The following is a 12,523-nucleotide window of genomic DNA, read 5'->3' on the forward strand; positions in this document are numbered from 1 at the left end:
TGAGTTTTTCAGCCACCAGGTCCGGGACGCGAACCACGGTTGACTACGTGGGAGTCCAGCGACATAGCCATTACACTAACTGCTGGTTCCCCAAGCGCATTAATTTTTAAGAGTAATGTTAATGTTCTTAAGATCCAGCGTAGAAGGCCGATGAGAGACTCTATATTCTCCGTGTGTCCTTCCACATAATGGCACTGAATTCTCCCATCATTCCCTGAAAACATATTATGATGAGAATGCCACAGCCCAGTTATTCGATAACTTTTGGAATAAAATAATCCTTAAAATAATTGTGCACACAGTTAATCTATTCAAATAGCATTTTATTCTTCCCACAAATCACTGGATCTGTAACTACAATCTGGTGATGAAGATCAATTGGTAGAACGTTTTTCTTGTCTAGAACATAAGGTAAAATATATTCTGCACTAAGATTTTCATTCTATTTTAAGTTGAATTGTTCTAAGTGTTGAGCCTCTCTGCTCACTTACCGTAGTGTGTGTCGCTTTATTTGGGCTCTTCCGTAAAACATGCATGTACAGATTCTATATGTAAGACAGTAACAAAGCTACCACATGGCTAACTTTAGATGGAAAATACCAATACACCAAAACTCTCTTTACTCTATGTTTGAAAATTATAAAGTTGTGTTCTTTCTTTTTTATATATAAGCAGGTGGTGGATTGAATGTGATTCCCAAAGATGAGGTAAATGGGTCAATGTTCTGGGCAGGGAAGTGGCCAGGGCCAAGATGCCCGTCGGTTCTGTTCACTTTTCAAGGCATCGAGTGCTGATTCTGGGAGAAATGCCTATGCTTGGTGAGACTCTGCAGCTGGCAGGGAGTCACGGTCAGTTTCCTGGCTTTCATCTTGGGAAGGTAAGATCGTGGTGAAGGCAGCTGGATCCCACATGGCTGACTATATGATTCAAGTCTCAGATCTGAAGGACCTGGAAAACACGCCTGGTGTATGCATGTGTCCCCAAAACCTCAAGAGGAGAATGGAGGAGCAGGTTTGCAGCAAGACTATCCCCCCAGGAGGTGATTTTTCACCTTCCCTCTCTCTGGTGAGCACATGTACCCTAGACCAAACTACGACAAAACATAACAAAGACTGAAGTTGAGGGTGTATCTATTCAAAACTCCACTCACATTAAAACATTCTAAGGATATGTAACACACTAATATAGCATGCTATCTTCTGTGTACCTCGTAATTTTTAGATAAACTGAGTAATATCTTCAGCACTATATATTTCCTTGTAAAAATGATAAGAATAGCAATGAAAATAAATACTAAGCAAACGAGGATTCTTTGGAGTGGAAGGGTATATTCTTTTCCCGAAGTATCGTTCTGAATCGTTTCTATGACCCCTTTCCTGCCGTCACAGAGGATCTGGACAGCATTCGTAGCCGACGGCCAGATGGGATGTGGGAAGACTGGGAAGATTTTGAAAATTATAACAGCGAGTGCAGATTGTTACTTCTGATACATAAATTAAATTTTTGTGGCAGCTGTCATGATGGTAAACACATAGCCCACTTCTTGCAAACACTTATGGTAATAAAGATGGCACATTCCTTCATGAAAGAGCTAATAATTTGTTACTGATAAAACACCAAGCCATGGGACGTGTTGTTTCTGACACTGTCGGTGAAGCCACTGCAGGCCACTGAAAGCAGAGTGTCCTATAATTTATGTTGGTCACTGTGTTATAGATACAACTTATCAATGTGTATCTTATTATAGAAATAAACTATCACTAAAATATGTTACTACATAAATATTTTAAGATATCCTGTTGCAAAAGATGTTTTATTTATTTTGCTGAATGATCGCACCTTGCCTGTAGATGGTAATTAGAAATTCAATGACTTGTAATAAGAACAAAATACTGACATTGGGTTATATCAGACACTGGGAATTAATTGTAGAGTAACAGGAATTCGGCATATTATTAACTAATTGGACTCTGATACTCTCATTATAATTCTGGCAATTATCTTAATGAATTTTGTGTATAAATTGAATGTGATATATGAAGAACACAAAAACTCTTTGGTCACCTTTGAAAATTGGATTACTTAGGTTACTAAAAAATTAACACCCTTATTGAAAAGAATATAAACTTCGGTTCAGTGTTAGTTTCTACATCAATGCAATCTAACAATATAATGCGAGGCCGAAATGAAAAGGCTGAATGTAATTTTACAGTTTCTGTGTCTACCATCTCTGAGTTCATATCATTGAGTGAGATATACTCTCTGGGGAACAGGAATCTTGACAGTCCTTACAGTCAGTTTGTGTTGTCATATTAGTCAGGGATGTCTGACTCTCTCTCACAGAAGAAACAGATAAACTTTCAACTAAGTATAGAAAGCACATCTCCATCTGTAGTGGCTGTGTTTCGAGTGTCTCGCTAACACCTTTGTACCAAGATCTGCAGGGCTGGACAGCAGGGCTTTGTGCCTCAGACCCGTCCGTGAATAAAGCACCTAGCGTTCAGACACAGACGTTGCCATAGCGATCCATCCACAGATGCGCTCAGACTTTCCCTCCGAACCCACCGGAGGTCTGCAGGGATAATCCTTGACCCAGGCATTCTTGTTGACGTCTTCGAACTATTTGCTTCACAGTCATCAAAAATATTAACCAGGGCTCCACAGATACTGCAAGGCGATGTGGTGGACGTCACTGTGAGCATGAAGAAAGGGCACCATTATTTCTCGGCTGAGACAGGACGGAAGTACACGGGAGGAGGGGCTCCGGCTCTGAATTCAGAATGTAACATAAACACAAAGAGGAATGGTCCAGGTGAGGAGGAAGGAGGAGTGCGACAGATCATCGCTTATAAAGAATTCTTATTTGAAAAGTTTAGCATTTCAGTAGCTTTGATCTAAGTCTCTCTTCTCATCTAACCCCAGACTCCTGAGCAGAGCTGGAGAGGTCACATGACGCTGGATGTGGACCCAGTTCACAGCAAGTCAGGGTCTACAACTTCAAATAGATTCTCCATGACACAGGAAATCCATGCATCTGCAACCAACACTCTTGCCCACATCGTCTTTCAAACCTTCAACTTTCTCAACCTCCAGCCCTTCTCTTCCCCCTTCCCGGAGAACACAGCTTCCCTCTTGAGAGAGAGCAGAGAACGATAACGACGTGGAATCAGTGGCAGGGGTCAGGTGGTGCCTCACACAATTAAGTATGGTTTTAAGTTTCATTTGGAACCCAGAAGAAATTCCTGCCCTTTGGAACCCAAAGAAATTAAAGCCCAAATCAAGATGTGTTCTTCTTGAACTAAAGCTTAAGGATGCAAGCGCAGCTGGGCTTTCTCAGCTCCATCTCCACTGGGGCTCAGCCCAGGCTCTTACAGGATTCCTGCCCGTCCGTGGAGCTGCTCCAGCACCTGCCCGTCCTTTCTGGAATGGGTCTGGTTGTGTGAAGACAGGCAAGTTGCATCAGTTCAGCAGAGAGACTTCCAGAAAAGAACAAAAGCAGTCCAAAGCGCAAGACCTGAAAGGCCGTCACGGAACTGGCACGGCCACCACATTTAGAAACACGAGTAAAACCGCAGCTTTTAGAGAAGTCATCCCAGGCCACCTTCTGTCCACTCGACCTGGTGTTATATCGTTTTCCAGGTGTCAGGACAAAACTAAACGCTTGTAATGAACAGTTGCTTTTGGAAGGAGCATGTTGGTGAAGGCCTTGGCGGTAGCTCCACGGGGACAAGGCCATCAACTCCTCATTCCCTGTGTCCATTTCCCTGTCTGGCCTTTTTATTCCAAACCAAGTTAAGTTTCACCATCTGCCTTCTCCTTCACTCTGAACCGTTAGGGGCTTGTGAGGAACCCACACTGGACCAGTCGCTCCCCCTCCGTCTTCAGGGTGTCTGACCTCCAGGGACTCCTCCCAGCTCCACCTGCCAAACCTGTCTTCACGGCCCATGCTCTTGAGCTGATCTCTCCCAGCGTCAAACCATATGTTTCCACCGTATCTGAGCATTACATTTTGTGAGCCAAGCACAGAAAAAGAAATCCAGAAAATAATTCATATATTTTCTTTTTTTTTTTTTTTTGAGAAAAAATACTTGAATGGTTGGAACTTTCCTTGGAACTGATTTCTTTAAATATCATAAAATTGATCAGAAAAAACTTAGGGATTATGAATTATATAAGCATCTCTTCTTAAATATTAAACATCAGAACCATAAATATTCAAAACTATTTTACTGGTCAAAGTATGCATGTATAACATTTCACTTATACTAACGTTTGCTTGCACTTTAATCTCATTTGGTAATTTCACTAATATAGAACCAGCATTGTTGTCTTAGCTAAATAGTTTTAGTATAATTGCCTTTGTTTAAATCTGTATCATTTTCCCCTATTCTTACTGTGTATTTCTGCTCCAGAGCACACGCGTGCACGCGCACACACACACACACACACACACTCTCTCTCTCTCTCTCTGCTCCATGAGGTCTAGTTACTGAAGAGCAGGGTAATAAAAAGGCAGCCGTACCTGCTCTACCACCAGGATGACTGGTGGACTAGAAGTCTGCTCAGACCAGTTGGTTTAGACATTGTGAATCTGAGCCGAACCTCCGAGTCTAAAACAACTGGGATCAATACCTGTCACACCGCTGTGGTAGAACTGTTTCCATCTGTCAGGAAGCTTACAAAGGACCAGCAACAACATCCAGTAATAACACGGCCTGGCCACAGCCTCCTCAGGAAGCAGAAGCAGGGCGCTCCATTACTGTCTGGAATTGCTCAGGCGTCTGCAGTCGGAGCAGCTGCACCAGGACTGATGGTGAGCCTTGTCTCAGTGTTAGCTACCAAAGGACACGCTGACACTCACCCCGAGGCTGCCTCTTGCTAACGCCACCTTCTTGTCTAGAAGCCCACAGACATCCTAGGTATTTTTCTGGAGTCTTCCACCGAAAACTAATCCTCTCTGCCCAAGACTTAGATTCTTACATCTAAACGAGATCAAGGAAGGAGATGAGGAAATGTCTCCTGCCTTCTTAATGGAGAGCTCGTCTGCCTTCTCCAAACACTTTCCTAAATCGTAGAATTGCACTTCCTTCCTCTTCACAGAGCAGAGATGTTCTGATAGAGCTCTTCAGCTCCTGTATTTCTCAGCAATGTTTTCTGACAGTATTTGAACGCTGTAAGATATAGGGCCTAAAATTATTGCGTATGTTTGTCGTTTTCTTTGTATAATTGAGGGATATGATGGAGCATTTTCGGCTACTTCAAGGATGTCCACAATAAGACCTGTCTGTACCTTAAAACTATTCTGAACCTACTCAACAGATATTCATTGCACTGGGTTGATTGTGTCAAAGAACTACTTTGTGAAAGAAAAGCATCCACTTAATTTGCAAAGATTGTCTTATTGTGAGAGATGTCAACACCAATATTTAACATTATTATTAAGTTATATTTATACTTATCAAGTCTTCTTACGTGTGTGGTATGTGTTATGATGCTGCTTTCATCGATATATAAGGAAAAACTCAAGAATCATGACATTTAAGCTGAAGAGCACTGAGAAGTTATGGTAAAATTACTTTCCAGCTCAGGAATGTAAAACGAGGAAAGACAAGGAGCGAGCTCATCTGTCCCGAAACTCAGTTTCCTGAGACTGCCAAATTCCCTTTCCAGGAGGTATTGTTACTGTGTAATATTTTGTCATTTCCTTGTTCCAGAACCGGAATTTGGAACATTTAGTAAAACCACATTAGTATGTGTGCTTACGATCAAAGCAATATCTCATTGAGAAACTGAGCATATTTTGTTGTGAGGGGTCATACTAGAGATCTGAAATGGCCTTCCACTCTACTAGTGAAGTATTTATTTAGTATTTAATCACGTTCGATATTTATTGTTCCCCCAAGTCTCCCATAAGTGCGTCGTCAGGTGAGCGTGAAACAGCCAATCCAGTGCTTAGACTCGCTGTCAGAGACTGGCGCTATTAGCGCTGCTTTTGGGCTCAACTGTGGGCCATCCTGTCTTTAGAGGTGGCCAGTCCCCATGTTTTGGCCTGCATGGCTTCAGCAAGGGCCCCTCACGGCTTGCAGGTAGGTTAAATGCATCTATTTTCCCTCCTCCCAGAGGCTGCTTCTGTACCCTGGCGGGGCATGGGAGTACCTGCTGTCAAGTGCAGGCGGGGGTTTCGGGCCGGTGTGGCTGAGTTAAAATGATCACAGCACAGTCATGTTTGACCTCCTTCTTGGTGGCCCTCCCTCCCACCCAGTGTGGACTAGGGACACCTCTCCTCCCAGGGTCCAGGAGAGGGCTTTTAATCCCCGTTTGCCCTAAACCAGCTCGGCCCCTTGCGTGTCTCTTGGCTCCTAGGTGTCTTAAGACGAGGGTCTGAACACCAGCTAAGGAGTTCCGAAATCACAGGTGGCTCAGAGCAGAGGAAGGGAGACATCGAGCAAAATCACAAGGGGAAAAAAGGCTGCCTTCGATTTAATGGGTCATCTGCTATTTCCTTATAGAAGGGAGTCCTATACGGACTTCCCAATATCCTAGCTCCATTTGGGAATTCGGGTTTTGTTCTTTTAACGTCTCTTTTCCGTCTATGTTTCCTTATCCGTGATAAAGTGCGCGTGTGTACACGTGAGAGTGAGAATGAGACCGGCACCCGTTCCAGCATGGCACGCTGTCCAGGCCTCTAGCCTGGAGGTCTCAGGACCGTGCAGTGCACAATGCACTTCGGATCAGCGGGCCAGGTTCACCTGCGGTCTCCACGCGGGACCAGCTTCTGCTGAGCACAGCATTACCCCTGTGACGGAGCCAGGCCTCTATAACTTTCCAACCAGTGTTCCACAGATATCGTGCTGAACCACTGAAGAAGGTTCATTGATAGGGTCGAGTTACACCACTATCTAAGAATCTACGGCTTTTGGGTGGGTTTTCCTGGCGGAAGCTCATTCCGAATCTGAAGGTTATTTAGCACTGCAGGAGTCTATAAAAGTGCCCACGAGCATGATGGGAACTGCTTCACAGGACCGAATCACCAACGTGAACTAGTTCTGCACTGAACGCGTACGTGACACATCGATAGCCATGTGTTTTTGTTCTCTCCCTTTGAGATATGCAACAGCAGCTCCCGAGGCTTACCTGATACAGTGCCGGAATACCAGGGACCTCTGTGCCCACACACCTGTGCTTGTCTACTCACACGGCACCACTCCATGCAGCGGCTGGCATCAAGACAGACATGAAGTAAGAACTTCAAGGATAACCTGAGAAGCTGATGAAATATCTACTCGGAAAATGACTGATAAAGTAATACATTACTTATGTAGACGGGAAAGTTGTGCTGTAAGCATCAATTTCTATCAAACGCATTGGCAGAGTTTTAGGATCGAAGAGAAACAGTAAGCATTAAGTTAGAAATATGGAAAATAAAACACAATGTTTGTGATTTATTTGGTTGATGTTCAAACAACTCCATCTAACCTGACACAAATGTCCTGAACGGGAGTGCGAGAGCCTGGGGGCACCGCCGTGAAGTTGTCTTTCCGTTAGAAGCATGTGGCTATCACTAAGCTGCCTTTGCATTTTTAATATTTAGGAAACCTTATATAAAAATGCTCATCTTCAAGAAAGAGATCTCGATTAGGGAGAGAGAAGAAGATATAAATAGAGAGTAACAGGAAGAGGAATTATATCACAGATATTTGAACTATAAACAGATTTACCAATAGCATTCGCTTGGTTAAAAATATATTTCTTCTCAAGTGAGGAAAGTCTTTTTTAGAGAATAGAAACACAAGTAGGTAAAAAAAGAAAAAATGGTGTCTCAAATACACTTAAGAATTGGAAAGATTGGTTCGCATTTTAGGTTTCTGAATGATAGAAGTAAAACAATCCGTAATAGAAACTGAGATGAGAATAAGTCATGACATGCAGTTCATAACTACAAAATGCCCCAACCTGTTAAATTTTTAAAAAAAGCAAAAAATAAGGCAAACTATCACTTTGAACATGAAGAGGCATCAACACTTAAGATATTAAAAATGCTATCAATTTCATTATTCTTAGAAACAAAGTTCATGTAACAGTGTTGAATTTCCATCTCTTGGAGTTGTCAACATCTGAGATTCGGCTAAACTCTGATATTTAGTGGACACATAACTTTGGGCAATTATTTAACTACCCACATCATAGTTATCTTATCTGTCAAATGAAGTTGATAAAGGACTTTTTTTTTTTTTTTTTGGAGAGGTTTTTGCTATAGGGTGTGTGCGCTTGCCAGACAGAGAGAGACATAGAGACAGAAAGTGAGAAATCACCCCCCAGGGGGATGGCCACGCCGCAATCCCTTCTCCTCCATTCTCCTCTCAGGATCTTGGGCACACACGCACACGCACCCGGCATGAGTTTTAAGCCACCGGGTCTGGGACATGAACCGCGGTCGACTACGTGGGAGCCCAGCGACATAGCCATTACGCTAACTGCTGGTCCCAATAAAGGACTATTTCTTGAAGTTGCAGAGAGTGCCAATGATGTAATACCTACACGTCAGGTATTCTTACAACTGTTACTATTGTCAACAGAAGAAAGAAAACAGTCCAAAGTTGTAAATGTTTTCTTAATATGCAAGCGTAGAATGGGTTCGACCTATATAAGACAAAATTAGTTAACAGACTCATTTGATGTATCTTTCTGCATATGAATTCACTATCTGTTGGTATATTAAAAATTAATTTTGTAAAAAGTAATATTAAAGAACTCCAATATATATTAAAAGGAACATATTACCATAATAAACTTTCTAAACATTTGAAATTTTACCATAAGATATACTTTGAGATTGTGTTTTTATTAATATTTTATTATATTTATAAAACTATGGGGTTTTATTTGTAGAAAGTATTCTCTGGCATTATCTTATGCCAAAAATATACTGTACACTAATGCAGCACTGAAAAAGTTTATCTTATGTATAATAAAAATAAAAATGTGCATATAAAATTAATGTGTATTTTTAAGTTATTTGTCATATATTATAAGTGCATATGCTTTTTATTGAAGTGACCTAATATTTGTAAACCCATTGTCAAGAGATACATCCTTATTTATTTATATGTTCACTCGACAAAGTCACTCGTTTGGCTAACACACATCACTAACGTTGAAGGTGAATTCACTCAGAAGCGTCCCCATATGCATAAACTTCCTAATGTCTTATATGTCATATGTAATATGTTTAGGCTCCTTGAATCAACAACTGGAAGCCACAAATGCAGCATTTCTAAGGGTATTAGCACTCGACATACTCATGTTCTCCTGTTAGGTGCATCAGTATGAGAACAATAAGCAAATTAGTCCGCTGCTGTTTGTCACACATGAGGCACCGAAGCTCACGCTTTGCAAATAACCACGAGTCAGTTGTAGCTACAGAAGACGGTGGCTGTAACCAACAAAGAATAAGCGAAAGGTTTTGATTCCAAGAGGCCATTATGAAGATTCTGCCTCTGTCCTCTAGAGAAGGTAGAGGATTTACGTTAAAATTCTTGAACTTTCCGCAGCGTGGCACTCAGGGGCTTAGGCCAGTCTCTGAATCGGTGAAGACACAGATTTTCGGTCAGCTGCACCAGTCAGCGTGCTTCTCCTCTCTGTGCTGGGCCGGGCCTCAGTGCTGAGAGGAGTCTGGATGGACTAACAGGGACAGTGACTGCCTAAGACCAGTGGGTCAGAGAGCCAGGGGCCGTAACGTCGGATGTGCTCAGGCAATGAGATATGACCACACGCCAAGAGGAGGTGTCGGTCACCGCACTGCTTGTGTTGACGGACGTGGCGAGAGGCGAGAAATAAGGTGGCCCCGGTAGGGAAGCAATGCGGTTGATTCTTACACTGAGCCCTTTCAGAGACCCCCCAACTAGGAGAATAGCAGTAGGAGGGGGAGACTGATCAGTAAATTAATCAGCCAGTCAAATAGATATAAACATGCCCTTTCCTGGACATTTGTTTCTGTGACTTTTTAAAGGCAAATACTCAATATGTATGTCTATATCTCTTACTAGAGGAACGAAAAATTACAAAAAAAAAGCTCAAATTGTTATATTCTAAAACTTCAGTATTCCTAGTAAAAAAAGACTGTCTACTGTTGCCGAATTTAATAAATAAAATACAGGACTTTTGAAAAAAATAGATCCAATTGCAAAATTTTAATAATTGAATGAAAAAAGCTGAATTGGACACATGTCAAGAATCCTGACAGAAATCGTTGCAGGAGTCAGATAAAAACATTAAACACAGGCCAGGCCGGTCTACGCGGGACATGGATTGGAAAGCACTACCTCTGCCTTGCCCTAAGGACAGTCTAACCCCAAAGACGAGATCAGCATTCATTTTAAAAGCAGAAAATGAAATTCAGAGGCATTGCCCCCCCTACGAGACAGGAACCGCAGTTTGTAAAACGTCTGTGCTGTTCCTATAATACCCGTGTGAACGTGAAGCCGTGTTGTAGTAAACAGAAATAAAGCGCTCTAGAAAACGTGCTGATCCCCAAGGAATCATGAAAAAGTCTTGTCCCCAATTGTTATCTCTGCATTTTTATTGTATTTTATATTTTGAGTAGGATAAATGGAAGGAATATGGCCAAAATAAAAATAACTCAGTCAATGAGAGGACACACAGGATGGATGTAGTCCAAGTGATCCTGATTATACGAATTATAAAACCAAACATAGAGCTAGCTTTAAATCGAGGCTGTGGGAAAGTGAGGCTGCAAGACAAATAGATCTGACATTACTCGTTTGCTAAGCCATCCTGCATGTCAGAATTCCTGTGGCAAAGGCAGAAAAGTTGAAGTGGACTTGGGACCACAGAAGAACATAAAGCATGCCTTCGGCATTTACAGTAAGTGGAAAGCAGACACTGCGCCTACCCTTCGTCCACACGGGAAATAAGGCTGAGGGCCCTTTGTACTCGAGGTGCAGAGAGCACATGCCCATTGAGGGAGCCCGCTGGGAGGTACGCCTGTCTTAAAGGTCACGCTAACATTGTCCATAAAGGTTAAGAAACACCTGGCCAGTGGCAGGAGGAACGGGGGGTGCATTCTTAGGGAATGTGAAACACAGGCACAAAACTATAGAACGCAGGGCTTGGCAAATGTTCGTTGAGAGCGATGGACTGCCACGTGAGACCACGCACACGCCACGTAAGAGAGCAGTTCATTTCACACGCACGTCACTCTCAGTAAGGAAGGCAGTTGTGACATTGCTGGGTAAGAGCAGGAAAGCCCACCACGTGGACATGTGCCACCATTCCACTCGTATTTGCAGGGTAGCGCAAATGTCTGTAAACACGTGTTCTTAAGATAACCCACATCCACAGCAGAAAAGTTTGAAAACAAGAGCGCGTACAGGGACAGAGATAAATGTTACATTCAAAATGGCATCAATGGCTGCACAGTATTTTTTCATATAAATTAGTTTCATGATTTTTAGAAAGTTAATGATTATAAATACACTGTAATTATTTGACCTTAATTAAATACTTAGATCTCCAGAGCTTTCCACGTAGTACTAACAATAGCCCCGCACCTGCATACTGTTACCAGCCTCTGCATCCTTGTGGAGGGAGAAGCCAGTTGAGAGTTTAACCCTAGGATGACTGACTTCTGTGTCCGTGCTCTCTACATTCCCGACTGAGGCTTACTCTAGGGCAGCTGATTCCAATGCATGAAGAACTGTAGGACTCATGACATTTTCCCCAGTAGCCCTCCAATGATGCTACGCCAGTTTAGTCTCTCATTAAGTTTATGGCAGTCTGTGAGGGTTCGTTTTTTAATAGGAATTAAAATGAAGAAAAATAGAATTTTGTCCAAAAAAGCCACAAAAATGGTTTATTACTGGATATTTTTCTTTTGTTTGTTTTGAGAGATTTCTGCTTTAGGGTGCATGCACTCACTGGAGAGACAGAGAGACAGAAAGCAAGAAATTACCCAATGTGGGGACGGTCATGCTGCAATCCCTTCTCCTCCATTCTTGTCTTGAGATTTGGGGCATGCAGGAATATGCACCCAGCATGAGTTTCAAACCACCGGGTCTGGGACTAGAACCATGGTCGACTACATGGAAGTTCAGCACCTTAACCACTATACCAACTGCTGGCCCCACTGAATGTTTTCATGTCTGATCAGTAACTTGGTTAGTCATGTTTTATGTATAATTGCCATCATATCCAGATGTAGACACAGATATATGCATAATTACACACACGTCTCTCTGCCCACTGCGGCTGGAACAGGACTTGAAAGAGCTGTTGAACACGGAAATGGCACCTGCTTTATGTCTGAAGTAACACGTGGCCATACAAGGTGCAAAGGACGCCAGGGTGGTACTGAAACCCCATCAAGAAAGACCGGAAGTCAAAGTATCCTGACCCAGCAGAGGCGGTCGTGAACCCAGCGGTGTTTGCATAACCCTGGATTTCTTCTTTCAAAAGGAACCAGCCAATGAAGGCCCCCTGAAGCTCCACCAGCCTCACCTCCCCG

Source organism: Tupaia chinensis, unplaced genomic scaffold (genome assembly GCF_000334495.1).
Source record: "Tupaia chinensis unplaced genomic scaffold, TupChi_1.0 Scaffold000191_1, whole genome shotgun sequence".
Taxonomy (NCBI): domain Eukaryota; kingdom Metazoa; phylum Chordata; class Mammalia; order Scandentia; family Tupaiidae; genus Tupaia; species Tupaia belangeri.